Source organism: Peromyscus leucopus, chromosome 1 (genome assembly GCF_004664715.2).
Source record: "Peromyscus leucopus breed LL Stock chromosome 1, UCI_PerLeu_2.1, whole genome shotgun sequence".
Lineage (NCBI taxonomy): Eukaryota > Metazoa > Chordata > Mammalia > Rodentia > Cricetidae > Peromyscus > Peromyscus leucopus.
The window spans coordinates 158,116,134-158,143,902 of record NC_051063.1 but is presented as its reverse complement, the minus strand read 5'-3'; the positions used below and the strand labels follow the sequence as shown (position 1 = coordinate 158,143,902).

At 45.4% G+C, this 27,769-nt stretch overlaps 1 protein-coding gene across 10 annotated transcripts in view; it reads right to left on the bottom strand.

The window, feature by feature from the left end:
- The window catches only part of Znf536 (zinc finger protein 536), a 460,757-nt gene that overhangs the window by 313,127 nt on the left and 119,861 nt on the right, over positions 1-27,769 (bottom strand). For all 10 annotated transcript variants that reach the window (XM_028877735.2, XM_028877746.2, XM_028877737.2 and 7 more), the window contains one exon: positions 27,373-27,489. The gene's annotated coding sequence lies outside the window, so the exon portion shown is untranslated. The remainder of the gene's footprint in view (positions 1-27,372; positions 27,490-27,769) is intronic.

Sequence of the window (27,769 nt, the reverse complement as noted above, 5' to 3'; positions counted from 1 at the left end):
CTGGACACTGGAGGTAGATGGAGCAGAGTTCTCCGGAGAACACTACACCTTTCCCGAACCCTGTAACTATCCCTTTACTTGTAAGTTACCCCACAAAATAAACCTCCCTTTTAACTATGTAGAGTTGCCTTAATAATTCTACCAATACTACTCAGCAATATATGTGTGTATGTGTGAATATACATATATGTGCATGTATACATACATACATATATATGATATAGATATTCTCATTATATCAATTCTGACTTACACTCAATGCTCTGAGAAACCTGAACTGTTAAAGTCACCGACAGATGTGGGACAAGGACCAAATCTGTGTCCCTAACATCAACAATAGAATATAGTTGGCACATAGTAAACCCTCAGAATGCTGGGGGACTTGAAATAACCAACTTCTGGTGGAACCTGTCCCCAGGAGAGACCCAGGATGGTATGGACAACCAGTTTACCCTGTAACAGGCATTGCATGAGTTCTTTTTTAGGGTCCTGGTCACCTATCCCAACCTCCTCACCTCCCACTCTGATGGTTCCTGAGAGTAGACTGGCCCAGGCTGGGGCAAAGATTGAGTCAGAAAGATAAAGACTCAGGTAGAGACCTCAGGGAGAGAGAAATGGATCTACAGGGAATGTGAAAAGTTTGCTAGGATTTTCCTAGCACCTAGGACACAGCCAAGCCACCCCATTAAGTCACACAAAGGTATCAGCAGACACAGAACATGTGAAGTTCTCCAGGCTAGGACAAGGCTGATTCTATAAGCATCCATTTCAGCACTTGGAAGACAGAACTGGCCACTATCCTCCCAAAGACAAACAGGTCAAGTCATGTGCTGAAAGACCCCTCAAGGTTCACATTAGGGCTGAAGTTAGACTTGTGCCCACAAAGGCTGCAGCCACAGAGGAATAGCCCTTGGGCACCAAAACATCCACAGGACCAGGTCTGTAAATGGAACCCAACTAGGAAGCATTCAGGACCTTACCATATCTGAAGACACTAAGAATGAAAGCTAGGAGCTCCCAACTGTCCCCTGATTTCAAGGAGCCTGCAGACTGGTGGGAAAGTCCACTGCTCCCTCCTGCCTGGGCTCTTCCTACACCTCAGTCATACATTCTTCTTCATGTCTCTGCCCAGTGTTGGGACACATCTCTTGGTTACAGTATCTCAGAGATCCTCTATCCCTTTCCTGGGTCCCTACCTCAGGATACTCAATCCATACCCCGTGTATGGCCTTGCCCTCAGTACGCTCTCTGTCACTGGATTAGGAGTCCTTAGGGCAGCCAGGTAGTAGTAGATGCCTCAAGTATGTGTTGGCCATTTACACAGGGATCACTCTGTGCCTAGCACCATGCCAGGAGCTAGGTACTTAGTGACATAACAGCAAGGTTCTGGCCTTGTAAAGCACATGTATCATGATGAGAGAAGCAGAAGTCAGATGAACACATGAAAATCCTCAGTGGGTACCATAGGGAAATACAGCTAGACAACCCACGAGTGATTGCAAGGGGACACTGGGTGGGTATAGTGGTCCCTGAGGACTAAGGGAAGAGCAGTTGAGTTGCCTGGAGTTAGCTGCCTCCACACTTTACATTATACCAGGTTGTGCTTTCCAAGATTTCTGTTACTCAGAAATTGGCCTGAAAATATTAAATGGGAAATTCCATAAGTAAACCATTAGTAAGTTTTAAATCACCTCTCATTTGCTCCATCCTGCTCTGCCCTAACCAGGCCAGCATATTCATCCTTTACAAGCTATCCAGCCCTCCTCAGTCTCTGATTATGCCTAATTTTGGAATAAAACATAGTTATGTAAGTAAAGGCACTTATATATAAGTTGGCACTATGCAGCTTATGGGGTATCACTGGATAGGGAGATCTCCACATATCCTCCATGGGTCAGGAGGACTATTGTAGTAGGCCTACCTGCCTTTTGACCCTTATCAATTTTGTTTTCTGAGCCCTGGTCCTGCTCAACCACTGTCGAGGACAAGAAACACTCTTTTTTTTTTTTTTTCGAGACAGGGTTTCTCTGTGTAGCTTTGCACCTTTCCGGGGACTCACTTGGTAGCCCAGGCTGGCCTCCAACTCACAGAGATCCGCCTGCCTCTGCCTCCTGAGTGCTGGGATTAAAGGCGTGTACCACCACCGCCCGGCTAAGAAACACTCTTAATGGCTAACCTGAACACATTGAAGGGCTAAGGAGTAGCTGAGGTGGAAATGATGTGCTGTCCTTTATCTGAGAAGACTTGCTGGCCCTTCACAGCCTCCTCCTCTCCTGTCCAGTGGTGAATGAGGGCACACAGTGCTCAGATGGGTGCTCACACTGCCTATGAAACCAGACCCTTCTGAAGTGTAGAATTAGGCAGAAGCCACAAGGACAAATCCCCAGACCTGAGGAGACATAGCAGTGATCTGGATTAGAAACCATGATAGACAGTGGGAAAAAAAAAAAAATGGCAGGAGTATGGGGAGAGTGTCCAAGTTGTGAATCACAGTCACATGGAAAACTTGGTATTCTGTCAGTAACAACTGGCCTTCAAAGAAATAATTGAGCACCATAGAGCTGCTGGAAGGAGAGGGGTGTGGTACCCACCTGGCATGTGCATGGACCCACACACATACTTCTATTCATGTACACACAGAGACACATACACGGGCTCATGAAACACATGCAGCTTTCTCCTAAGCTACCTACAAAAACAAACCTCATAAAGCACAGGTGTAGGGGAGGGAGTTCTGTGCATACCATTAAGCTCATCTACACACACACACACACACACACACACACACACACACCTACAATCCTGTAGGCCACCAGTGCAAATGCACAGGATGCCAGCATCCAGGAGCACACACCAACAGTCACAGGGGCAGATTCTCCCTGGCATCCATACCGGTGTGCATATTCACGTCCACACACTGTCACACTGCAAGCACGGCCTTGCTCTTGGACATTACAGGCCATCTAAGAGGTGACTTCCAGGAGAAGGTGACAGGAGGGCACAAGGCTAAGCAGTGCGGAACAGGGAGGGACTTGCGGTGCAACGATGGCGCGCAGGTAGCTGGGAGCCCCCGCAGTGATTACTATGCACCAGCAGCTGTCTCGGCGCGGTGACGGCGCCTCTAATTGATCTCATTATCTCCCCCTCCGTAAGGTGAAGTGCGGCCGCTCGGCGGGGCCCGGGCGCGGGCTGGGGCCCGCTGGCAGGCGGCGGGAGGGCGGCGGGTGAGGGCAGCTTGAGATCGCGCGGCCGCCTTGCCACAGAGCGCCACCGGGAGCCACCGGGCGCCGCGCCAGCGAGTGCGTGTGAGAGTGAGTGTGTGTGCGTGCGCGCGCGTGTTTGTGTGAGTGTGTGTGCACTGTGAGCTGGCCCGCACATATTCCGGACCTGGGCGGCGTTTTTCCGGTTACTCTCAGGGTCTTTGGTAATTGCGATGAAAGCTATTGTGTCCAGTTTCCCCATCATCACCTTGCTCTCTCTGCAAGGGCTGCGCCCCTACACACAAACACCCCCACCCCCGGCACCCGGCTCCTGTTGGAACCAACAATGATCCTCAATTAACCCTGTGCCCGAGGCCGCCAGCGTGTGAATGGGGCGCTTTTCCGGCTTACGCTGTGGAACCCCGCCGGGCCTGGGGCCAGCCTCCCTCCCCCCCCACACCCCCGAAGGACCTGCAGGGGGCTCAGTGTGGTGGGGCTGCTACCCTTGCCTGGCTCCGCAACCCACCTCTCCCTGATTCGGAAAGAGACCAGAAACAGCCTGAGGAGTAGCAGGAGGGGGGGGATGGGAAAAAAAAAAAAAGGAAACACTCAGTTTGTTGTGTTTTCTTGGGGTTTGTTTTCTTGCCAAAAAAATTACCCCCTTTGTCTCTGCGCAAAAGAGGCAGTGCGGGCACCTTCTGCTGGGCGCCGACACGGTGCCAACGCGCCTTGCTTAAGGGCGGCTTCTGTTCCTTTTCTAGCCTCCCCAGATATATTTTTAACATACAAAACACTATATTTAATTGGTTATAGATCTCCGTTCTCTTAGCACTACTGGATATCACAGAAAAACACATTAGTACAGAACAATTAGTACACTGGCAGTAAACAACTAAGGCACTATTAAGCTGTGGGTGATTAAATAGTATTACTTTTTATTTTTTTATGGTGCTAGACTGAAAGATGGAGGAAATATATAATATATATTTCATTACTATTAATAAAATGTAAATATAACAGGTGTCTTACACTTCTCAAGGTATTATTTATGCCCAGTACTTCAATCTATAGACAACTACTTGCTTATTTTTAATAATGAAAAAATTCTCTCTTTATAGATTTCCAGGGCTGTATTTCATATCTTCATGTGCCCGGATATTTAAGCAGAAATATTGTTTAATTGGAGTTGCGTAGTCGGGCGAAATAACACCGTACCTATACCATAATTAAAAAAAAAATAATGAGGCTTCCATCTGACCTAACTATACAGTAGGTGGTGTCTGTCTTTCCAAAGAGAAAAGGGGTCACTGCGTGTTACAGGAGCTGTAGGCCTTGCAGGGTGGGGGTGGCAGCCCCGGCTGGGAGGGGTACACCTTACTCAGGCCGGCTGTCCCAATGCCCCACTGCTGCCCCATGGCAGCGCCTGCCTTGAGTGTGCGTAGATCATCCTAGGCGTTCTGGCGCATCTTTTCCTAGGCATCTGATTAAGTTAACAATATGCTGCTATTTGCATGCAGATTTGCAGGGCTTTCTCTCCAGCTGCTCCCTGGACTTGGTCGTTCTCTGCGTTGTGATAGGCACAGCAGTCCCTAAATGCAATCTTTGTCAGGCCCAGGTGTGCTCTCATTGAGGACGCCTTCCTTCCCAGCAATTTTTCTTTCTGTAGCGTTTATAAGGCCCTATTATAGTACAGCCACATCTGGAAGAAAATTCTCCTATTAATTATATACTTTTACGGCCAGGAAGACAAATTCTAAGAGATACCAACATTTTTGTTGCTGTTGTTCTTATTTCTTTGACAGGCTGCGCTTTATTTTTATTTTGTTTTGTGTTGCCAGGCATTTCAATATTTAAAGAGCCATTAACCAATGGAGGGTGTGTGGATTTCTAGGAAAAAAGAAACCACAGCGTCAGCCTCACCAGGGAAGGCCAGAGGAATGACAGACAGCAACTGAGATCTTAGAAGGCCCCAGAGCCTGAGTGAGAAGAATTCTGCTCTGGTAGAGTTCAAAAAAAAAAAAAAAGTTCCATTAACCTTTAACCTAGGTACTCCCAGGTGGATTGTCAGAGGATCTGATTCCTCCACAGTCAGAACAGAACCAAATTGGATCAGCACTATGACCCACAAGCTGTTTATTCTATGTGGTAGGGGGTAATTTTCCAATGCAGTTTGAGTTGGATAAAAAGAAAACTCTAGAGCACCTAACCTCATCTTTCAGAAAGAGACAAGCGACTTGGTCCAAGGTGTCTGAGAGTGACTTCAAAACCAGGTAGGTTTGGTTTCGGTTTTGTTGTTTTCATTTTTTTTCTTTTTATTTCTTTTGTGTGTGTGTGTGTGTGTGTGTGTGTGTGTGTGTGTGTGTGTTTTCCCTCTCCTTTGGTATTGTTGTCAGATCACATGAGAGAGAGAGGAAAGAGCCTGATGGGTGGGGAAAGTTTTAACTTCCAGACGATCCCCACCAGAAAAGTAGAAAAGGACTTCAAAGAGCCAGACAATCTAACCACTGATCAAAATTTATTTTGTAAAGAGATAAAGACTTCGTGGGGGAAATGGAAGTGTTTTCTGGGTGTGGAGACCACACTCGCATACCTTGGCACGTGTGTGCTAAGCATGTCTGCACTCATGCAAGCTGACTGACTGAGAACAGGGGGACTTGAGCCAGTGGAGCCGTTTTCACTTTTTATGCCAAACTCTAGCAGGTGAAAATCTGAGCAGACTGCTGGCTGTGGATGCAGCTCCTGTGATAAAAATGCTGAAGCTGCCTTCTGCAGGCTCATGCCAGGCCTCCCTGCTCCAATGCTGGCACCCGAAAGATGTCAGGGTCCAGTTGCTACAGTACCACCTGTGAGTGGAAGGGCATGTCCCAGCCCCAGGCAGCCCCTCTGCTGCCTCTGCTCCTTGGTTCCTACTTCATCCCTCTGAATGGCCAGCTGCTTCTCCCTCTGCCTATAGAGCTGACCCTATGGGCTCTGCAAGCAGGTCCCATTTTGTACTTGCTTCAGCTTTAGTTTCACCAGCTGTAAAATGGGATGAACAGATTCCATCCCAAATGGCTATTAAACGGATGAGGATGATGTACCATACTTTGAATATAAGTGATAAAGTTTCCTGAGATTCCATTCCTCAGGTCTCATTGTCCTGTAGGCCTTCTCTCCCCCAGCATGTTCCATGACACATAAGAAAGATCTGCAAATTTACAGAAACTAAAAACATACCTGTGTGTGGTGTGTTTGTGTGTGCATTCATAGGTGTACATTTTTAAATAAATCATGCAAAGAAAAAGCATTGAATTTTCAAATTGGCTTTTGGGGACCATAGTCTTTAAACCCCCTCCCCTCTCTCTCTCTCTCTCTCACATACACACACCATCCCACCCACCATCCTTCTGCAAAAAATAGAGCAGAGAGGCAGATGCAGCGAGACTGGATTACATCACTAGAGAGAGCATGTGGCATTGAGGGAAGAAAAAAAAATAAGAAAAGACAAATGACATTTTGCCGCTATAGTGTGCTATTTTAGTGGTGATGGCTTGACTTTTGGCCCAAATGCATATGCCAATGGCAAGGCTAACTCCAGGGACTCACAAAAAAGAATGCGTGTTCACAGCTGTACTGTACACCAATACAGATTACATGTTTTCAGTGTTGCGGCCACAACAGAATGCTAATTAACATACTGGAGTGATGAGAGCGGCTGCAAGGGCCTTATTGTTCCATTATTTCATGAAGCCCAGCTGCCTTTGTTTATGTCACTTATCCTCTGGTGCCACAGGTTTTTACTCCAAAAATACTATCCCAATACAACGTTAATATTTAAAAAACAAAGAGGTGGCAGATTGTCATTTCTGTGTCAGTCTCAAACTGCAGAACTGTTAAGCTCTTCTGGTTCGGTATTTAGAAATAATTTAACAGCCATATTCAGACACTGCCTGCATTCTAACGTAATGGCTGAATACTTGAACCAGGAGAATGCATAACTACTCTGACATCACTTATGAGATTTAGATTGGTCAGTTAATGGAAGTCTTTACCAGAATCAATACCATAACAGCTTCTTGAAATGAACGTGATTTTTTACAGGGAGTGTTGCGAACAATAACTACAGAAATATACTACCTTTGTACCCGGCACAAAGAACCAAAGATGTGAAATTAAGAAGCAATTACATTTTTGCAAACTAATATTCCAGTCGATTATTAAAAACAAACACTTTCAAAAATATGTACTTATCATTAAATAATTGGAGAACATTAATACCCCCGTCCCTGATTAATCATTTTTTTACACTTTTTAATAGCTGTTTCACCTACTGGCTACATTATCAGCTTGTTATTAAGTATTGATATTAATGATTGATGTAATAATGATTAAATAAAAAATATTCAGAGCTGATTTTTTGTAAATATAATTTTTTCATGCTCCACATCGGAGAGAATACTGTCTGCTGTCTAAATTAGTTTTTTTTTTTCCTCTCTCTCTCTTTTGCCTGGATTGTGCATGAAAGTGACAGTCTATAAAATACAAGCTTCCTCAAACAGTGTCCCACCAGCAATCTATACATCCTATAGTAATTTGCAGTCACAGTTGGGGAAAGCTTGTTGGCTCATGCTCAAAATGTTTATGGTACATTGCTTCCCCAAAGAATAAAAACACCCTGGAGTTTTATTTCAAATATCTATAAATGCACCTTTATTGATACATTTAGGTACAACATTTAGAGGAAGACCTCATACCTCAGCCCAAATGCCACCCAACCAGAATTACAAATTTTAGAAAAGAAGGTCTCCCCCAAAAGTCGAGCAGAGCCCTAATCACAGCCACACTGTCACCATTGCTGAAGAACACTCCAATATTCTTTTTAAGGACTTTAACTGGTAATCTCAGATAAATGGGGAGCTGCTTGAAGTGTCTGGCTTCCATGAGGCAGTAATGAGAGGATTTAGAACATTCCACATCCCAAACCCGCCTCTCTAGCTGTGAGGATGCCACAGGTGTGTCACCACAGAGGGGAGAGTGCTTCCACCATGGCCGTCCCCCCACTGTGGACACAACATAGATTTTTTTTAATTGGATCCAAGAGCTGACTAAATTATCCAACTGCTCTGTGCTTAGGCCCCCAGCTAGCTTACATACCAATAATAATAAACTTTCTATAATAACAGCTCAGCCTATTACGGGGGTTTTTCTCTTAACCTAAAAAGTAGAGCCACTTAATTCTGATTAAAGCCACTGAAGAAATTTCTGAATTGGTTTCGCTCAAAAAAAATTGCTCAAGAATTATAGAAGGGATCCAGGTAAATAATATTCAATTACAGGCACGCTATTTTCAGAGGACAACCCGCTTATCTTATGAAAGCGGGGAGAAAATAATATCGTAAGTCATTCCTTTGTACTCTGTGGAAGCATTTGTCCTCTCCCTTTCAAATGTTTATTTACCAGGTCAAAGCCGCAGCCAGCTACACCATACCCTGGGACACTGGCAGCGCCAAGCCCAGCATAGGCAGGTCAGTGTGCAATGGCACAGCCTTGGCCTGAGCCTTGACACTCGTACGGAACGGAAGGCCTGGCCTGCCATCCTGCAAGTGGTACATTTCTAAGAACTCGAACTCCTTTAGTGTGCATAAGTAAGCCCATGGACCTGGGTAGCCGACTATGGACTTCTACACTTTGGACTTATTTTTAACAATCTTAATCCCACTTAAACTTTGCGAAAACTCTATTGAAAATTTAACCTTGGGCTCTTGAATCCGAAACTGATAAAACTTAATAGCAACAAGGCAGCGAGACACTAATAAACTCATTATAGATCACATAAATGGGATGTCTGTGTGGCTGCCAGACAGCGCCAAGAGAGGCTTCAGTTGCAAATAGCAAAAGCTAGCGAGGTGGTGCAGGAGTCTGTGTGGACAGTTGGAGGAAGAGGATTGGGTAACACCTCACAATAAGTTTGCTAAATTTACCCATTAGGCAGTTCATTTAGAAATCTCAAAAGCTAATTATAGGTAGGCTGCAGACAAGCTGGTCTAGATGAATGTGTTTTTCCTGAAGGCTGGGAGCCACATCAGGGCCTACTCCTACAGAATGGGTTCTGAGTCTTCAAAGCTTGTTACATTACACTGTCCTTCACCAACAGAGAGAGCTGTTCAGAACCCCGTTTTACCCAGTGTTACTCCTTCCAACATGGCTGCTCTTCCCCTACCGAATCCATGGCCTTGTTCCATAGTGGGTATGTCCTGGAATCTACACTTGGAGGCCAAATTTGCTCAGTTTGACTTATAGGAGAAATACATACAAGTGGTGAAATTATGGAATTTTGTGTGGAACCTCAAATTCCTGTCCTTGCTTGGGAAAGATTAGACATCGTGGTGACATTGGACTTGCAGTCTCAAGGGACCACCAAGGAGAAGTTATCAGTGGTCACAACCCCTTTCAAGGATGGGAGATTTCCAGAGGTTCCAGCCATCACTGACACAATTCTGAGGCCATAATGATGAGAGGAAATGAAGATACAGTCAAGAGAAGCCATCCCAAAAGGAAGCTGGAGAAGAATAATGTGACTCCATGCTCCAGTCCCCACCCCACAACCCACCTCAATAACTAGCTCTGCTCCAAGTATAACCCTTATACAGAGTGAGAAAGCACATGCTCCCTCCATATCCATTCCCACACCATCCCCCAGAAACATCTATAGATCCTGAAGGGATGAGAAGAAGAGAAAGGGAAGAGACTGTATCCTACAGTTGCCCAAAGACTGGATCAGGAGACCAAGCATGAGGCTGAGACAACCCAAAGAGGGAAATGATAGCAGAGAAAAGGTCAAACCCAGCATGAAGAAATTAGTAGCCATGAGGATCAATGTCCTTAGCCTGAGACAGTGGTCATCAAAGCTGAGATAGGAGGAAGCATTGGAAAGGGCCAGGAGAAAGACAGGAGGAAAATGAGGAAAGGGGGATATTGGAGTTGAAAGGCCATCAGTTGAGGTCAGTGATGCCAGAAGTAAGGTCAGAGCTTGCCCATACAGTCTACTCTACTCCAGTAACCCATTGTGCTGGACCAGCATCATGTGAATTTCCCCTAGGTTGGTTACACAGACAACATGAGCTACACACCCAGACCTCCTGAATCAAATGAATAGTAAAGATGGTCTCTCTACCTAGTGGGAAAGCAGGAAAAAAAAAATCCCTTGCATGCCCCCATCCCATTGTCCATGGCTTTATTGTGTGTGTACACACGTGTAAGCCCCAGGACCAAAGATGCATTGTTATTATAGATGGGTTCCCAGCCCATCCACCTTGATGCTGTTCTTTTAGACCATCAATAAATACAGCTTCAGTAGTCAGATGATATTTAATTAGCATTAAACTCTTTTATTTCATGTAAGTTAGAGCCTTGCCTGAGACACTTCATTTCGAAAGTAACCTGGCACTCAAGATTAAAATGAAATATTAGCATGTCAGTGCTGGCTTCGTCGTGTGTTAAGATCCCCTCAGCCTTCCAACCTGGCGGAAAAGGGAGCAGAGCTGCTTCTGAACCTTGCCACAAGAAGGTATGTGACGTGGGCCTTCAAAAGGTGAGAGGCAAAATGCCATACACGGGAAAGCCTTGAGGAAGTTAGAAATGAACAAGTGGAACCTTGTCAAGTATAGAAACAAATTTCATCCTTTTCTGTGAATTTTTCTCTCTGCAACTCAAATTCATCCAGCTTATACCTGACTCTTGGATCTCCCATGAACTATGTTCTCTGTCCAGGTGTAGCCCCACTCAGGGTATGCAGACCTAATGCCACAACACACTCCAGAGGTGTCTTTCCAAACACTGCCTTAGGTTCTTCTACCTCAGATCCTGTCCCCTGTTTTAATGACCCTACGACCGACATCTGTCCCTACTGATGGGTTTCTGGTTTCATTGTCAGTGGATATATCATCTGTCTCCTCTAACTATGATGTCAGTTGTACCTTATAAAAAGATAGACAGAGATGACAGATAGATGAGTAGTAGATAGATTGATAGGAAATGGATAGATGATGAATAAGAGATAAATAAATAATAACATGATAGATGGACAGATAGATAGATACATAGATACACAGACAAACAAACAGACAGATAGAGGTCAGATACATACATACATACATACATACATACATACATACATACATATGTAGTGGGTGGTTGTCTGTGCTATGCCCTGAATCACCACCCCTAGTGAGGCAGCAGGTAGCTGCTAGGTACCTGCCAATTGAGCTTGGCATGGATGGGGACCCTTAAGACCAGGGATGTACATATATATGCTCTCTCTTCTCTTTGTTACCTCATGGTCTTGGACGCTAGTGCGGATCAAGGCAGAGTGCTCGGGAGAACAGCACTGGACCATGCCTCACCTTTCCGGGATTCTGCTATAATCCTTATCCCCTTGTATTGTAAATTTCCTGTATTGTGAGTTACCCCCAATAAATTCCTATAATCATTAAGCTATTTTTGTGGATTGGTAGTGATTTAATCACATTATACATGCATAGATAATAGGTAGATAAATCAATAGAAATTGATAGATAGATGATAGGTAGATATATCAATGGAGATAGATAGATAGATGATAGATAGATAGATAGATAGATAGATAGATAGATAGACAGATAGATAGACAGATAGATGATACATAGATAGATAGATAGACAGACAGACAGATAGATAGATAGATAGGTGATAGATGACACATAGTAAATATGTGATAGATACGTGGATCTACAAATCTATGGATACACAGAAGATAGATCCATACAGACATAGATTTACAGGTGACAGTTATACATATAGATATGGATGATAGATGACAGACCAACAGCTGGCTTAGTCAGTGAGGCATAGAAGATCAGGAGACCTGCTCTCAAGAGGCTTGCAGTATATCCAGGCAGAGTGCCACATACTTATAATCCCAGCACTAAAGAGCCTGAGACGCTGGGATGGTGAGTGAGGACAGTCTGAGCTACATAGTAAGGCTCCAGCTAAAAACAACGAATAAAGCAAGATTTAAAAAAAAAAAAAAAACAGCCAAGATACTGGCAATCTAGAAAGGAAAATGATGGAACCATCAGAAAGCATGGCTCCCTGAGGTTCACAGCCCTGTCAGATATGACCAACCACACAAGAATAACTCATCACTGGGGACTCTAAGAGAGAGGCTGTGAGGGCAGAGAACAACCTGCCAGCGCTGAGGGGCAGTGAAGCCTCTGCAGCGTAGCAGGAGGCAGTGGCTTGGGGACTAATGAGCTCTACCCTAAGGTCCCAGCAGGGCACAAGCATGCCAAGTAGGGCCACACTATGGTCCCTAAAGGTGCTTCACTGCTACTTACACACTTGGTGACTTTAGGGAACCCACGGAAAAAGTCAAATTCATACTTACTTGGGTATATAATTTTGCAAATGTTTAAAATGAAAAAGCATTTATTTGTCCCATCAAACCAAAGTGCATAGATATTATTTTTAGAATAAAGCTAAATACAATATTTCATAAAAGGAAAATGTCTTCCCAAAAAATAATTCCGTATCTAAGAGCAGGTGCTGCATGATATCATACAAATCAGATGAAGTGAGAAAGACAGGAGAGGGACACACAGCCGATGAACCACTTTCAGCTGTGAACTGGGCCCCACGAAGGGCTAGGAAGGCTCTCCGTCCCAGGAGGCTTTGCTAATCTGGATCTGGACCTTAAACAATCTCTCTAAGGTGATGTGAGCTTTTCATGGACAGCCACACAGCTGTAGAGTAGCAAAGATCTATACAAGTATGCAGTGCCCTCCCTGGGAAGGTAGCTCCATCTGCCAAAGCAAATGGGCAAGAAAGAGTGACTTGGGACTGCCAGGCATGTAGCCGAGTTTGTAGAGTACTTGCCTAGCAGGCATGAAGCCTTGGGTCCATCCTCACCATTACGTAAAGCTGGGTGTGGAGGTGCATGCCTGAAAACCCAGTCCTCTCTAGGTAAAGGCAAGAAACTCTAAAACTGCTCTGTGAATCTGCTGCTAGGCTATATGAGATCCTGTCTCAACAGTGACATGGGCTGGTCTTGATACTAGAACAGCTGTGCTGGCTTCAGCAATTTCTTCTGCTTGAAGAGGATAGAGAGAGAAGGGGATAGGGAGAAAAAGAGAAAGACAGTCAAATGATAGACATAGAGGGGGGAGAGAGAGAAAAGGGAGAGGGCTAGGAATGAGAAAAGAAGGAAACCATGGGGAAGAAGCCAGGGGTGGTGGTGCTTGTTCACATCCCACACCCAGAGAGAGTCGGACACACCAGGACTGTCAGTTCAGAACCAACTGGGGCTACACCATGAGATCCTGTCATAAAATAAATAAATAAATAAATAAATAAATAAATAAATAAATAAATAAATGCAATAAAAAGCTCAATTTAAAAAGAGAGAGGGAGAGGAGAGGGGAGGGAGAGAGGGAGGGAAGGAGGGAGGGAGAGAGAGAGAGAGAGAGAGAGAGAGAGAGAGAGAGAGAGAGAGAGAGAGAGAGAGAGAGAGAATCTAAAGGCCCAATGCTGGCCAAAGTCCTTATCTGGAAGAAAAATTTTAAAACGAATGGACTCTATTTATACCCCAAATAAACAAGAAAATTACGTGTTCGTTTCATAAGTTGAGTCTTGACTTCAGATGGCCAGTGACCACGAGTGTTTGGATTTCATATAAGCATGTTTAAAAGCCATAGGGCTTGACCCTCTAACCAGGAAGCCAAGCTTAGTCAACAGGTTCACACTGTGAGCAAGGCAGGACACAGAGAGTTGAACAAACTAACTTCCCACCCTGGGAACCCAAATTAAAGCAGAATGGATGAATCTGTCAATTGTTTCACTGTCCTTGCCTGCTCTTGACATTGGCATACATCAGCCCCTTGTCTCACCCAGAGTGCATCTTTTGTATATGTGTGGGAAGAAAAAAAACACAGAGGACCCCAATGAATATAAATGTGGGTTTTGTTTTCTAAAGAGCAATCATTTTATTCTTATTATTGTAAAAGCCAGTTGCCAAGTGCAGCTCATAGGCCTGACCCGAGATCATCGGAAGACTGGCTGCTTGTAACAAAGCCCCAGGGGCAGGCTTGGACATCCCAAATCAAAATTACCCTGCACTGCCTCTTTCTTCCCATGGGCACTGTGAGCAAAGACAGTATCAGCTTCTGAAGACGGCCATCTCCACTTTCCAGGCTCCAGTGAGGCAAATGGCCCTCTTGTTACTGAGTGCTTGGATTCAGTTCCATCACAGATGCCTCCTCCTAAACGCACCTTGCACCTCTCACTACCAGGCTTCCACCCACAAATTTTCTTGTGCCTGCTTTCCCGTTTCCTGTACTCCAAGTTCCAAATATAGCCCCAGAATCCTTCCCTGGCCCATCAGTCCTGACCCTGGTATTTATAAGGTTCTTGTCCATTGCTTCTAGTTGGGGTGACCCATTATCCACCCTTCTGACAGGGACAATTATGTGCCTGAATAAGCCCTGCCTCCTTCAAGCAACATCACACTTCTTTCACCTATGTCTATCAGTGAGAATCTTCCTGATAGACGTAGATCCTGTTCCAATGCCACCTCCTCCCATCATGCTCTGAATGTCACAACTACTCAGGTTTCTGCCTTTTTAAATGACTGCTTTGTAAGTGGCATGAGACAAGCCACAGCAGTTACTGTTTCTATCTAGTATTAGCCAACATCTTAGTCCTCTTCCCCTTGCTCTGGTGAACCAATCTCTCCTCTTGCCTTGGACTTGATGAGTCTCGTTTTCATCCCTTGAGTGATGTCAGTCACTCCTATGACATGGCTTTCTGTGTGGCTCCTCCCTTCTGCAGTGTAGCTCTTCGGCCTCAGTTGGTGTCGGAGAGAATAGCAAGACCCTACATATTTCCCTTGAAGAAGGACTTGCCTTACTTCTGTAGGTGGCTTCCTCTAAAGCTCAGTCAAAGAATTCTCAGGGACAGGCTTGGCACCACATCAATTTATAGCCCTACTTATGGAATGCATTCTGGGAAAGGTCAAGGGGTCAAAAATGATGTCACTAAGGGTCTTTCAGATCTATATGAATCTAAATGGATAGAGATGCTGCTGTGGTGACTCCATAGAAAACTTGGAATACTTACTGCTCCCCCACCCTTGGTGGGGGTGCTGGCAGAAAGACAAACTAGGAAGTACACATGTTCTGAGTGAAATGTCCCCTGTGGGCACATGTGTTTCAACACTTGGTCTCCAGAGGGTGGCACTGTTTCAGGATGTTGTGGGACATTTTGGACATGAGGCCTAACTGGTGGATGCAGGACCTAGAGGAGGGGCCTGAAGGGTTCTAGTCCAACCCCAGTTCTTGCCTAAGCAACTGGCTTCCTGTTTTGCTGAGCAGTAAGCTCTCATAACCAGAACCATGCTGCTTCCGCTGCCCTGCCTTCCCTGGCATGAGGAACTGCAACCTTATGAACAAGAATATACAATCCCTAACAACAGTCTGTAAACATTTGCCCTCGTACCTACAAATATGTGTAGCCTTCACCCCTCATCAAGGAAACTCCTTTTTGCAACAGATAGAGACCACTACAGAAAACCACAACCAATCAAAATGCAGAGTTGTGGAACCCAGTTCCAGCAACACTCCCACATCTGAGCTCAGGGAGCACTGTGGGAGAAGGAGTAGGACTTTGTGTGAGATTGTGTCTTCTAGTAATATCAGAAGGTGAAGTCTCACCAACATGACTGCCTAAGTGGGAGCTTAATGAAGACACCAACATGCAAGCCAAACTGCATGGGGAAAAGCTCGCAAGGCCTCAGTCCTTCACAAAGAACTACAGGCAAACAGTAAAGCTGAAAGCAGGAGAGGATGCACTCCCCAGGGAAGAGCATACCAATTGTCCAGTACCCAATGGCCAGGCCAAAAACATACATAAAAGTAACATTACATAGACTTAACTGGTTACATTCAGGATTATCATATATGAATATACAAGTGCATATATGCATGTAATAACAATTGATGGAAAAAACAATTGATAGAAACTTGGAGGAGTGCCGGGAGGGTTATATGGAGGATTTGGAAGGAAGAAAAGGAAGGGAGAAATATTGTGATCAAATCACAGTCTCTAAGAAGAATGAATAAAAGAAACATAAAGTTAAATTCTTCTTCCCTCAATCTTTTCCTGTCAGCATTGTGTCACCATGATAAGTCCATATGCTGACCCTCCATGGTCAGCCTAGGACTCCAAGGCTCTGCCCAGCCCACTAAGTAATAAGTAGAAGCCTGTGGAGCAATACTAAGTCAAAGCCTTTATTTGACTTCAGGAGCCAACGAGAAACCAGTGGTCCATTTGGGAAAGGAGGCAGAAAAGCATAATTTGTCCCTTGCTGGAGGTTAAATCCCAATACACAACCATCTTCCAAATCTTACAATGAATGTCCTCCTGAGAGCCCCTGGCCTCATATCTCACAAAGCTGGGGCAAATATTAAAGACCAGCCAGGCAGATAAGAACATCATTGCCAAGGGTTCCAGGAGTCCATGTCATATACACTCATGAGGGAAGACTTGGTGCACCATGGGAGGTTAGAAATATAGAAGGAAAGATCTTCTTCTTTGCCTTTTTCTATACTCTTAGCCTATCTTCCTTCCCCATAAAGACCACACAGTTGAATGAAGAGAGAAGCCATGCCATCTGCCTCTAACAGGTCACTCACTGATGCATTTGCAGGCTTTCATTCTGGGAGGACAGCTGAAAGCCAACAGCCTGTGTGTACCTGATTTCTTATGGATAATCCTCTTTTAAATTTTAATTAGGATGTCTCAAAACCAAGACAGTAATTTATGAAATATCCAAGCATCACCACAAAATGATTAAAACAGATCATTTCCTGGCCTTTTCTACCCCATTCAGAAAAAGAAAGGGGAAATGATAGAAAGTGTCTTCACTTGGCTGCTAATTCCTCAGCTTAGCCTCAATGCTCAGGGACAGTGGATCCAAGGTTCTAGAAGGAACAGGCTTGGGAAATGAATCCATGGTGAGGAAGCCCTGTTGTGAGTGACTGACCTGCTCTGGACCTAAGGTCTCAGGCCTAGCTAGAACATGTTGTTGTGAAATTCTTTTGTGTCCAAGTCTGGTGCTATATCACTGAAGCCTTTCCAAGGACCCTACCTGTGCTACACAGCCTGAAGTAGGCTGTTCTAGCAAGATGGATCTGGAAAGCAAGCCTCGTCTCCCTGAGGTCACCAATAAAGCCTGCCTGTCCCTGGGACTGACCCATCATTATTACTCCAGGTGGTCAGAGGAACACTTGATGTGGAGCAGTGGTGCAGACCCCTGGCAGGGACAGCCCTCAGGCCTGGGGAGAGTGCAATCAAAGGGCAGTTACATCACGGCACTCACGTCTAGACAATTAGGGAAGTTGAAAGTTCTTTAGCTAAGGTCCAATCCAGATGCCCTTTCCTATACTTCTTTGCCTGGCCTGCTGTGGGGGACAGACACACAGATAGGCATCCAGCATCAGAAGCCAGGCCCTACGGGTGAAATGGCCTCTTTATTTGGTGGTGGCCAGTTGCAGAGCTGACCTAATGCACAGCCTCACAGCTTCAACCTCTGAAGGGCCAAAAGGGACACAGGAGCTTTTGTCTCATGACAAACAAAGCCAGTCATCATGGATGAGGTGGGCCTTGAAGTGACAGGGGATGCCTATGCAGCTTTTGAGGATGCTTGTGGCACAAGGTCTTTGATGACAGGTGGGTTGAGACAAAACATAAAGGGAATTTAGGCTTCGACCCTGCTGCCCACCTGGTCCCACTCTGTGGAAGATTTCACACTAAGTGGCCCATCTCCAACCCAGAGAGAGTTGACATTTCTCTGTCCTATCTGCTGGTACAAAAAGAATCATTTCCAAAAAGACTGTTCATTCCACATTTGACATTTTTACCAAAGCTGATCTTTTAGGCATCCCCCAGTCCCTCTACTGTACCATCACTCCAAAGCAACACCCCCAAAAAGGAGGTGTTCCAGTGTATAGATTGGAGAGCATCACAGTGAACCCCAAGACCATCAAGCACCATTGAAAGGAAAGACTATAACATGAAACTGTTGGGAATGTGGGGGCACACACCTATAATCCCAGTACTTTGGGAGGCTGAGGCAGGAGGAGGATGAATTCAAGGCCAACCTGAGCCACAGAGTAAGATCTGCTTCAAAAAATCAAAATAAACAAGAAAAGTAAGGAAAAGGAAAAACATAAAAGCCAGAAGGAAGGAGAGAAAATGTAGCCTCTGCTTAGCCTGTCCCAGGAAGAAGAAACAGGTCCGTGGGGCAAGAAGGGTTAAACTTGTGTTCTGTTATAAGACAACCCCCCTCTTCCTCTCCTCTTCTTTTTTCCCTTTCTTTTCTTTTTTCTTTCTTTCTTTTTTGTTTCATCTTCTCAGTAAAACACATAACTTAAAATGAAATCAAATATTAAAAATGACAGACTATATAAGTGCCGTGAGTAACTTCAGGTCACGGAGGGAGGGAGAAGCCAGCAAGTTGTCAGGCACTATCTGTCAGAGTGAATTAGAAACAATCAGCAGAGACTGAAAGGGAAGGTGATTGTTATTAAGCAGCGGGGCTGTGAGCAGGCTACCCAGATGTGGTCATGCATATAAAGGACAGGAAACAGCAGTTTAATTCAGGAAGCCCTGGCGAACAGGGCAGCCGAGAGGAGAAAAGTCCTTTGTCGCTAATAAGCTGGAAGTTACTTTGATAACAGCAGGGTTAGACTCGAGAATAAAACACATTTCTTTCACTACCACACACCATTAATATCGCAGAAATGCGGTCGGAAGAGATGCCCAGTGCGAGCCCAGGAGGAGTGAGTGGTCCTTCCTTCCCCAGCAACACCAGTCAACCCAGCATTCCTCATATGGGCAGATGCCTCCCTCCTGCCCAGGCTGGGCTCTTCCTGACAGCCTCAGTCTGTCTGTCACCTTCTAGAAATGTCATATCACTTAAAAAAAAAAAAAAAAGAATAATGATCATATTTCATTATTCTCCAGTACCAGACCTTCCCATCTCAGGGCCTGTGGGCAAGGTGCGCCCCCCACCCTGTAAACAGCCTCTGTATAATGAAGGCCATGTATGCCGCAACGAAAAACAATTTTATATGCAGACAAGGCCCGATTTCGTAAGAAATTACTTATGCAGGCGTTCTGCAATTATCCTGTGATACTTTCAGGCAACAGTCTGACAGCAGTTGTGCAAACAATAAAGGGATTACAGAAATAAAAACAAATAATATTACACACACAGAAACTCCATGTTATATGTGGACCAGATGAAGGGACTGTGCAGAAATGACTTTAGCAGGTAAAGGGGCCAATAGGAAGTGCAGGCAAGATGCAAGGAAGCCTCTTCCCCAAAATACCTGGATGCCACTTCCTGGCATCGGAGAAAATACTCAAGTCCCTCAGGTAGGTGTGCAATCTCATCCCCCATCCATATGCTAGGCTACTTCCTTGTCTCTGACTCATGGCTTATCCCAGGGAAGTTGAGGACATTGGACCTTTTTGAAGGAAGGAGCAGGTTTGAGGAGCCAGGAAATGGTAGGACATAAGGAAGTGAGCATATTGTCCTTCCAGGTCAATGTGAGCCCAGGGAAAACTTCAGGCCCCCAAGATAGAGGATCAGGAAACATCTGCTAAATACTACTGAGGAAAAAAAAAAAAACAACAAAAAACAAAAAACAAAAAACGTGCATCAGCCACTTATAGGAACCTTGAAGTTTCCGAAAAGGAAAGTACCTGCCCAGGCAGCTCTCCCTGTGGAGTATAGAGGGGGTCCTCCCATCACTTGGTTCTCACAGCGACAAGAGCCAAGTCTCACCCCAGCAATCACCCACAGTGACATGCAGGCACTCATGCCTCAGGTGTTGGGGTGACAGAGAGGAAGGTGGCTTCCAGCAGCCTCACACAGGGCCACCTGACCTCCTTGTTTTCCAGAGCCACCCCTCCTCTGCTGGTAGCTGCTGTTGTCAGAGCCATTGCCTCCAACCAGCGTGCACTTCCATATCCAGCTGTCAGTGTGGGACTGGCTGCCCATGCTTGTTTCTTCCCATGTGCTATCTGTGCTTCCTAATCGGGGCCATCACATCCAGTGACTGAGGTCAACGCTGGCCAGTCCTTATATGGCACCTTCTGTTTGAGACCCCCTGTGCCCACCGCTGAGCATGGACTGCGGCCCCATCTGGTCCACATGCTATTTTTTGCTCAAGGTTTTTGTTTGTCCCCTCACTTGTTTTTTGAAATAGTCTTGCTATGAGGCTCAAGCTGGCCTTAACTCTCTTTCTCCCCTCAGCCTCCCAAGCGCCCAGATTACAGGCCTGTACCACCAGGTCCATTTCGCAGAAACTTTTTTAAGAAGATGTAAACTGGTTGCTAGCAGTAAGGAGGGGAAAAATGAAATATCTATAATCATGTTCTGGAGGTTAGCAGAATCAGACCTCACAGGCGTGGGTTTGGCAAGGACATAAAATATGGAAAGATAGGCAGGTGTGTCATATCAGTGCTGCTTAAACCAAGTGCAACAAATTCCAATAATGGCAACTGATAATACTGGAAAGTGGTCACTGGAAAGGTCAGCAACCACTGCTTACCACTCAGAGGTACCGTGACAGCTACGGCAACACAGAAGACATGCCCCCCCACTCCCAAGAAATGCTTCCTTTAAGACAACAGTGGTCCCAGCTTGTCTGGAGCTGCATGGGGTGTAGCTTGCTGTGCTCATGTGAGAATGTGACGGGGCAGAAACACATGGGGTGGGGGCTGGGGTTCTGACTTTGTCAATGACGTCTTATAATCCTAGGCAAGCCCCTCACCTCCTCTGGGCCTCAGCCACCTCATGGATGAGATGAGGAGTTGGATCACAAAGGCTGCTACGAACCCTATGATTCCATGGGCCTATGGGTGAGCCTGAAAAGTCTGCCTGTGACAGACTGCACTATCCAAAGGTACCAGATCTAAACTACACTACTGACAAGACCAGAGACTCTGGTTTTAATTTTAATTTTTTAAAAATTCTTGTGTGTGTGTGTGTGTGTGTGTGTGTGTGTGTGTGTGTGTGTGTGTGTGTAAGTCAGAGAACACCTTTGGGGAGTAAGTTCTTTACTCCACTATATAGATCTGGAAGTCCAAACTCCTCAGGTCATCAGGCTGAACAACTAGTGCCCTTAACCACTAAGCCATCTTACGAAGCCCCTTTTTATTTCTTGATTGGGGTTTCATTATGCAGTCCAGGCTGCCTGGAACTCACCAAATTCCCTCGCCTCCTTCTTGAATGCCAAGATGGCATATGTACAGCACCAGTGTCTTCTCCCCGGGGATCTCGGCCAATCCAAGGATCTGGGGTTAGAGGGACTACTCTGTCCAAGCACCCACCACTGGCTCACAGGGCTGTCCAGGGCATGCTAATTCTGCTAATGTGTACACAGTGGGTTCCTCCCAGGGCCAGCTGCCAGCTTGGACCAGCCATCAGGCATCCCTCCAGGGGAAACCAGAACACAGTGACCAGATCACCAGAAGCCATTGCAAGGCTAATTCTAATTCAGTTATCTAGGAGAATCTCCACACCTGGGATGGCCTGTTTTTCAAGATGCTTTCTTTGGTTGAAAGCAGCAAGCAGGAAAGGAAGAACCTGGGGTGTAGTGCTAAATGGTGTGTTTAGCAGTTGCAAGGCTATAGGGTTTATTTAACAGCACCTCAAAACAAAACAACTAAGGACAAACGAACAAATAGAAAAAATTCACTTGCCGGGCAGTGGTGGCCCACGCCTTTATTCCCAGCACTCAGGAGGCGGATCTCTGTGAGTTCAAGGCCAGCCTGGGCTACAGAGTGAGTTCCAGGAAAGGCGCAAAGCTACACAGAGAAACCCTGTCTCAAAAACAACAAAAGAAGAAGAAGAAGAAGAAGAAGAAGAAGAAGAAGAAGAAGAAGAAGAAGAAGAAGAAGAAGAAGAAGAAGAAAAGAAAAAAATCCAAATTTACCACGGCCTTACAAAGCCATGCTTAAATAGGGTGCCCCACCCTGTTTTCCGTCTTGCATTTTTTTTTTACAGCGTCTGTCCATCTGACATCATCTTATCCACAGTTTGCCCTGCTTCTGATTCCTACTTTCAACTCCTGTAATATGAGCTCCCTGTGGTCCAGAACTCAGACTGTCTTGACCATGTTGTTCCCAGTGCTTCTAAATGATCCTTCTAAGTTGGCAAGAGCTACAGTCAGACTCTGGCCTTCCTAGCTGCTATGGCTTGAATCTGAACCATCTGCACAGGTTCGTATCATGTTGACTGCTTAGCTAACAGCTAGTGGCACAGTCCTCAGAGATGGGGTCTAGCTAAAGGAAGTGAGTCACTAGAGTTAGACCCTTAAGAACATCATGCCTTGGCCTTCTTCCGGTCTTGTGTGTTCTACTTCCTGTTCACTATGACACAAACTTCTGTCCTCTACTACATGCTCCTGCCACCATGATGCTCTGCCTGAGTGTTTGAGGTCAAGGGGCCACAGACTGAGCCCTCTGAAATCATGAGCCAACACAATCCTCCATGCTTTAAATTGTTTATGTCAAGAATTGGGTCACAGTGATGAGGAAAGAAAATTAGGGGTATAATGCCACCTGCTAGATATGCTTCCTGAGGCAGACAGATTAACTTCCACAACCTCAGTTTCCAAGCCCAGAAAGTGAAAGTAAATGATGAGGTCTGTCTGCTAGGGACTCCATGTGGATTGAGATAATCTCAAGGAGCTCTTAGACATCAGTAACTTTCCCTCTGCCTGCTCTCCCTGGAGAAATCAGAACTCTATTCCTTCACTCCTTGTCTACAAAGGAGTTACAAGCAACCCTTACCTCCATGAGTTCCAAAGTATTCTGGCAAACTTCCAATGGAACACAAAGCATGCCCCCATGTGTACACTTTATCAATTTTACATAGAAACTTCAATCTCCACCTCTCTTCTCCACCCCCAAAGTACCACCGTGTAGTAGTCAACAAAGGTAATGACTACTGTGGAAAGGATGACTTGGGGTCAGTAGAGCCACAGCAGGGCCAGCCTCTGAGTTCAGCATATTTGTGGTTCCCAGAGCCCTGCCACCTCCTCTGATTCCCATCACCTAGACCAGTGTGACCAGCTGGAGGCCAAGTACTCAATGCCTGAGCCTGTGGGGACAGTTCAGATTCAAGCCATTATAGATGGGAAGGCGCAGTCTGATGGTAGTTCTTGATGATTTTGGAGACCAATCTTTTAAAAGCACTGAAACATTGAACAGGACAGTCCAACTTTTGCCCACAGGGAGATCAGGTAATAGGAGCTGAGAGTGGGAAGCAGTGGAATGGAGGTCCTAGGGGTTATGAGTACCATTTCCTCTGGATGGTCCTTGCCCTCATGGCCTGATCATGGGGGACTTCATGAGGGATGGACTGTGGACTTGAGACTGTCTGCCCTCTTTAGAGAGGTATTCTCTGATGGCTGGGCGGTGGTAGCGCACACCTTTAATCCCAGCACCTGGGAAGCAGAGCCAGGCGGATCTCTGTGAGTTCAAGGCTAGCCTGGTCTACAGAGCAAGATCCAGGACAGGCACCAAAACTACACAGAGAAACTCTGTCTCAAAAAAACAAACAACAACAACAATAACAAAAGAGAAAGGTATTCTCTGGATGCCCATGTTGTAGTGACACATGGTCATTGCAGTGTATTTCTTAACTTTTCTGTTTTATTTTATTTTATTGGTATGTTTTTGCAGTACTCAGGATTAGACACATGATAGACAAATTGAGCCATGCTTCCACCCATTTTATTACTTATTTACTTTAAAATTTTTAGAGATAGCCTTGCTAAGTGTCTAGGTTGACCCTGGACTCAAGATCCTCCTGCTTCAGCTTAAGAGTTGGGATTACAGAACTGGACTTGTATACTACGCAGCTGGACTTGTGTATACTACCAAAGCTGGATTTGTATACTATTGTGGCTGGAATTGTGTACTACTGCAGATAGACTTGTGTACTACCACAGCTGGACTTGTATACTATTACAGCTGGACTTGTGCATTATCACAGCTGGACTTGTGTACTAACACAGCTGGACTTGTGTACTAACACAGCTGGACTTGTGTACCACAACTGGACTTTTGACTTTTTATTTTGAAACAAGTTCTCTAAATTGCCCAGACTGGGCAACCACTCACTCTGCAGCCAGGTGGGTTGAGGATTTCTGATGCTCCTGCCTCAGCCTCCTGGGTGCTGTGGAGTTGTAGGTGGTTGCCAGCAGTCCTGGTCTAAACATCAGTTACATAAGGCTTCATGCATTTTTTTTCTGCTATGGACCTGCTGCTTACTGTCAAAATGGGAAAGCTCATGTCCTGGCTGGATGCAAAGCCCTCATCCTGAGGAATATTCATATTGGACTCAGGCAGTCCCTATAACCATGTGCTGGTGGCAGCAATTGATCACTATCCCCTCAAAGTGACAGCCACCATGGGCAAGAAGGAAACAGAGAAGAGATCAAAGATCAAGATTTTTTTTGTATGTGTGAGTTTATAACTACAGTAACTGCATGTTCAAAAGGTACTCTGTGGATATCTCCCTGAACAAAGATATCATTGATAAGGATGTTTTCAAAGACCCAGCTCTGAAATGCAAGGCTAGATGAGAGGCCAAGGTCAAGTCTGAGGAGAGACACAAGATGAGCAAGAACAAGTGGTTCTTCCAGAAGCTTAGGGTTTCTTTCCATCAAAATAAATACCAGGGGAAAAAAGACTTCACCAAGTGTCCTTTTCACAGAACTGCAAAGGTGGGAGTCAGGAGAGTCCCCTGCATGGATATCCAGGCTCTCAGAATAGCTTAGGGCCACATCAGGACCTCTCCTCTCACTTGTTGTCAGCTCTTCTCAGCTCAGGCCTCTGGGGAGGTTTCCAACTGCAGGGCTTGGGGAGACTGTGTTCTGGGACTGAAATTCAACAAGAAACTGACAGAGAGGCACCCATATATCCTTTGTTTTCCTGACTCCTGTCTCTTATACCTAGCTTCCCAGAGGGTAAGAATTTGTTCTTAGAAGTAAAGTTTTCATCTTACTTCCAGGTCACATGACACCCCCTCCCTAAGTCATCCAAAGGTGTGCATTTCCCATCTAGAAAAATATTCTCATGCCTGCTTATGGGCTACCCCATAGACCTCACATACCTCAGTCCCCTGCCCATGAAATCTCATTTACATAGCATTTATGAATATACACTGCTAGGATTGTTTTATCTTCATATTAGTTATTGCCACTCTTTTTCTGGGTCAAACTCATAAACTAAACTCATAGACACATACATGTAGGAAGAGCAGAATGAGTATTGGGTTATTGAACATGTCTCCTGCATATGAGCAGGGATATTAATGATTGTCCTTTATGTTCCAGGAAGCCCAAAGTTTAGCCCAGTGACTAGCTGCCAAATATGTGTCTCAGTGCTGGGAAACCTGACGAGCCGCAAACCACTGCCTGCTGTATGTACAGTGTGCATGATGCTCAGGCTAGGCATCATATGTGTCTCTCACAGGAGAAGCCCATGACATTCCTTCCTTGTCTGTCTACAGTGTAGGGGGCACTCTTGTGCTCATTCTTGCTTCTCTTCCAATCTCAACCCATCCCAAAGGGAGTCAAAAGAAGGCAGTGCTTCTTTTCCCACCTCAAGAAGCCCAGAGTATGGAATGTTCTGGAACAAGCCAATACACTTGCTCTCTCAACAGCCAGCACTACCAACTCCCTACCAGAGGCCCTCGGCAGCTATGTTAAACCTGGCCTTCAGATATCATGAGCATCCACACTGTAGAATTCCTACCATCAATGTAGCAGCTGAATGCTGTAAGACTCCGAACTCCCCCATCTGTGTTTTGCCTCCCAAGAGGGAAAATAGTCTTCACAGACATTCCCTTATCTGGCAGGCAGATTCCAAACCTTACTGGCAACCACGGGCTTGTTTTCCCAACCCAGCAGCAAAGGAACCAAAAATTGTTCCCGCCTGCGATATGCCGAGGAGGGACCTAGCCAGAAGCTCCGTCTGCAGTCTCTAGGCTGGAGCTCCTGAGCTGCCCACCCCCCTTCCTAGAGGGCACCTTGGGATCTGCAAAGTCACAGGCCTGCCAGGCCGTTGAGGGCCCCCACTACTGCTTTCGTTAACTGCTCCTTTTTCTGAACATAGAATACACCCACTAAGAAGCTGCGGGGAAAACACTCAGCGCGGTGTGAAATCAACACTTTCCGACTCAAATAACGGGGTAAACCAGGGAAAACTTCCAACCTTCTCACTGTAGACATTTTCCTCCCACAAGAATCCCAGAGCCTGTCCCCAGCTTCCTGCATATGGGGACAGGCTGATGGTGGCATCAAGGCTTTTCCTGGATTTTCCCCCCAGACCTGGCTTTTCACAGGTTGCTAATTCCTTGTATCCCCCCCCCCCCCCCCAACCTGGCCTTTCACATTCTTAATCCTGGAACCCTGAGCCCAAGCAGTTGCTAATAAGCCAATATGGGATGATAACCGTGGAAGTCTAATTGATAGGAGTCTCTATCGACTGGCCTTGATGTCTATCTGAGCTTCTCAACAGCCAAGATTTAAATGTTTCTTTTTATTTTTAACTTTCACTTTCCCTCATTGCAGCAAAGAGGTACGGTTTCACTATCAGAAAGAATCACTGTGCAGAATAATTGATGACTTCAGCTCAGGCTTTCAGAAAAGCCATTTCAAATCTTCACTTTGATTTGGTTGTATCAAAACTACTCAGAATAACAGCAGCACTTTTCTTGGAACCAGAAGACTTAAACAGCACCTCAGGATTTTGAGCTGGAGCTTCATCTCTATCCCCAAAGAAAACTCCAAAAAGGAATTAAGCCACGGAGTGGAAAACACAATATTGGGGTGAAGCACCACATGAGAAAATAGAACATTGTTCTTCAGAATCCTTTTGTTTCAAAGCACCACCACCCAAACCAGAAAGGGATGCCAATCTCCAGGAGCCACAGTCCAGGGTTTACTGGGTGGGTGCAGAGAGACTTGGCTGGGGTGCATAATGGTTAGCTTGAATTGGATTTGTGTGAAGTCAATAGGGTAAAGCAGGAAGAAGTGTGGAATGTCCGGGCAGACAGCTTTAATAGGGGGAGACTTACCTTAACACCCTCACTGCATGCTTGACTTAAGGACTGTCAGTCTAGTAAGAATATATCCCCAGAAAAGATGCACCGGATGCAGGAACTAAAAGATGGCCAGAAGGATGTCCCCGCTCCCTGTCACAAATAAAAAAGGAAATTGAGAAAGAAACCATGTAAAGCAAAATGTAACAAATTCAGGAAATCACAGCCACACTCCGAGGTCAAGGAAACTCAGCTGCAAAGGTTAAAGATGAAATCAAATCCAGAGTATGAGAATGGAAATCTATCCCCATGCAAGGCCACCAGTGACGCGCTGTAGACAAGAAGCTAAATACTGCCTAGCACTGGGATCCTCTATTTCCATCAGATCAATAAGAGCTTATATTTATCAGGATTCCAAACAGCTGCCACTTTT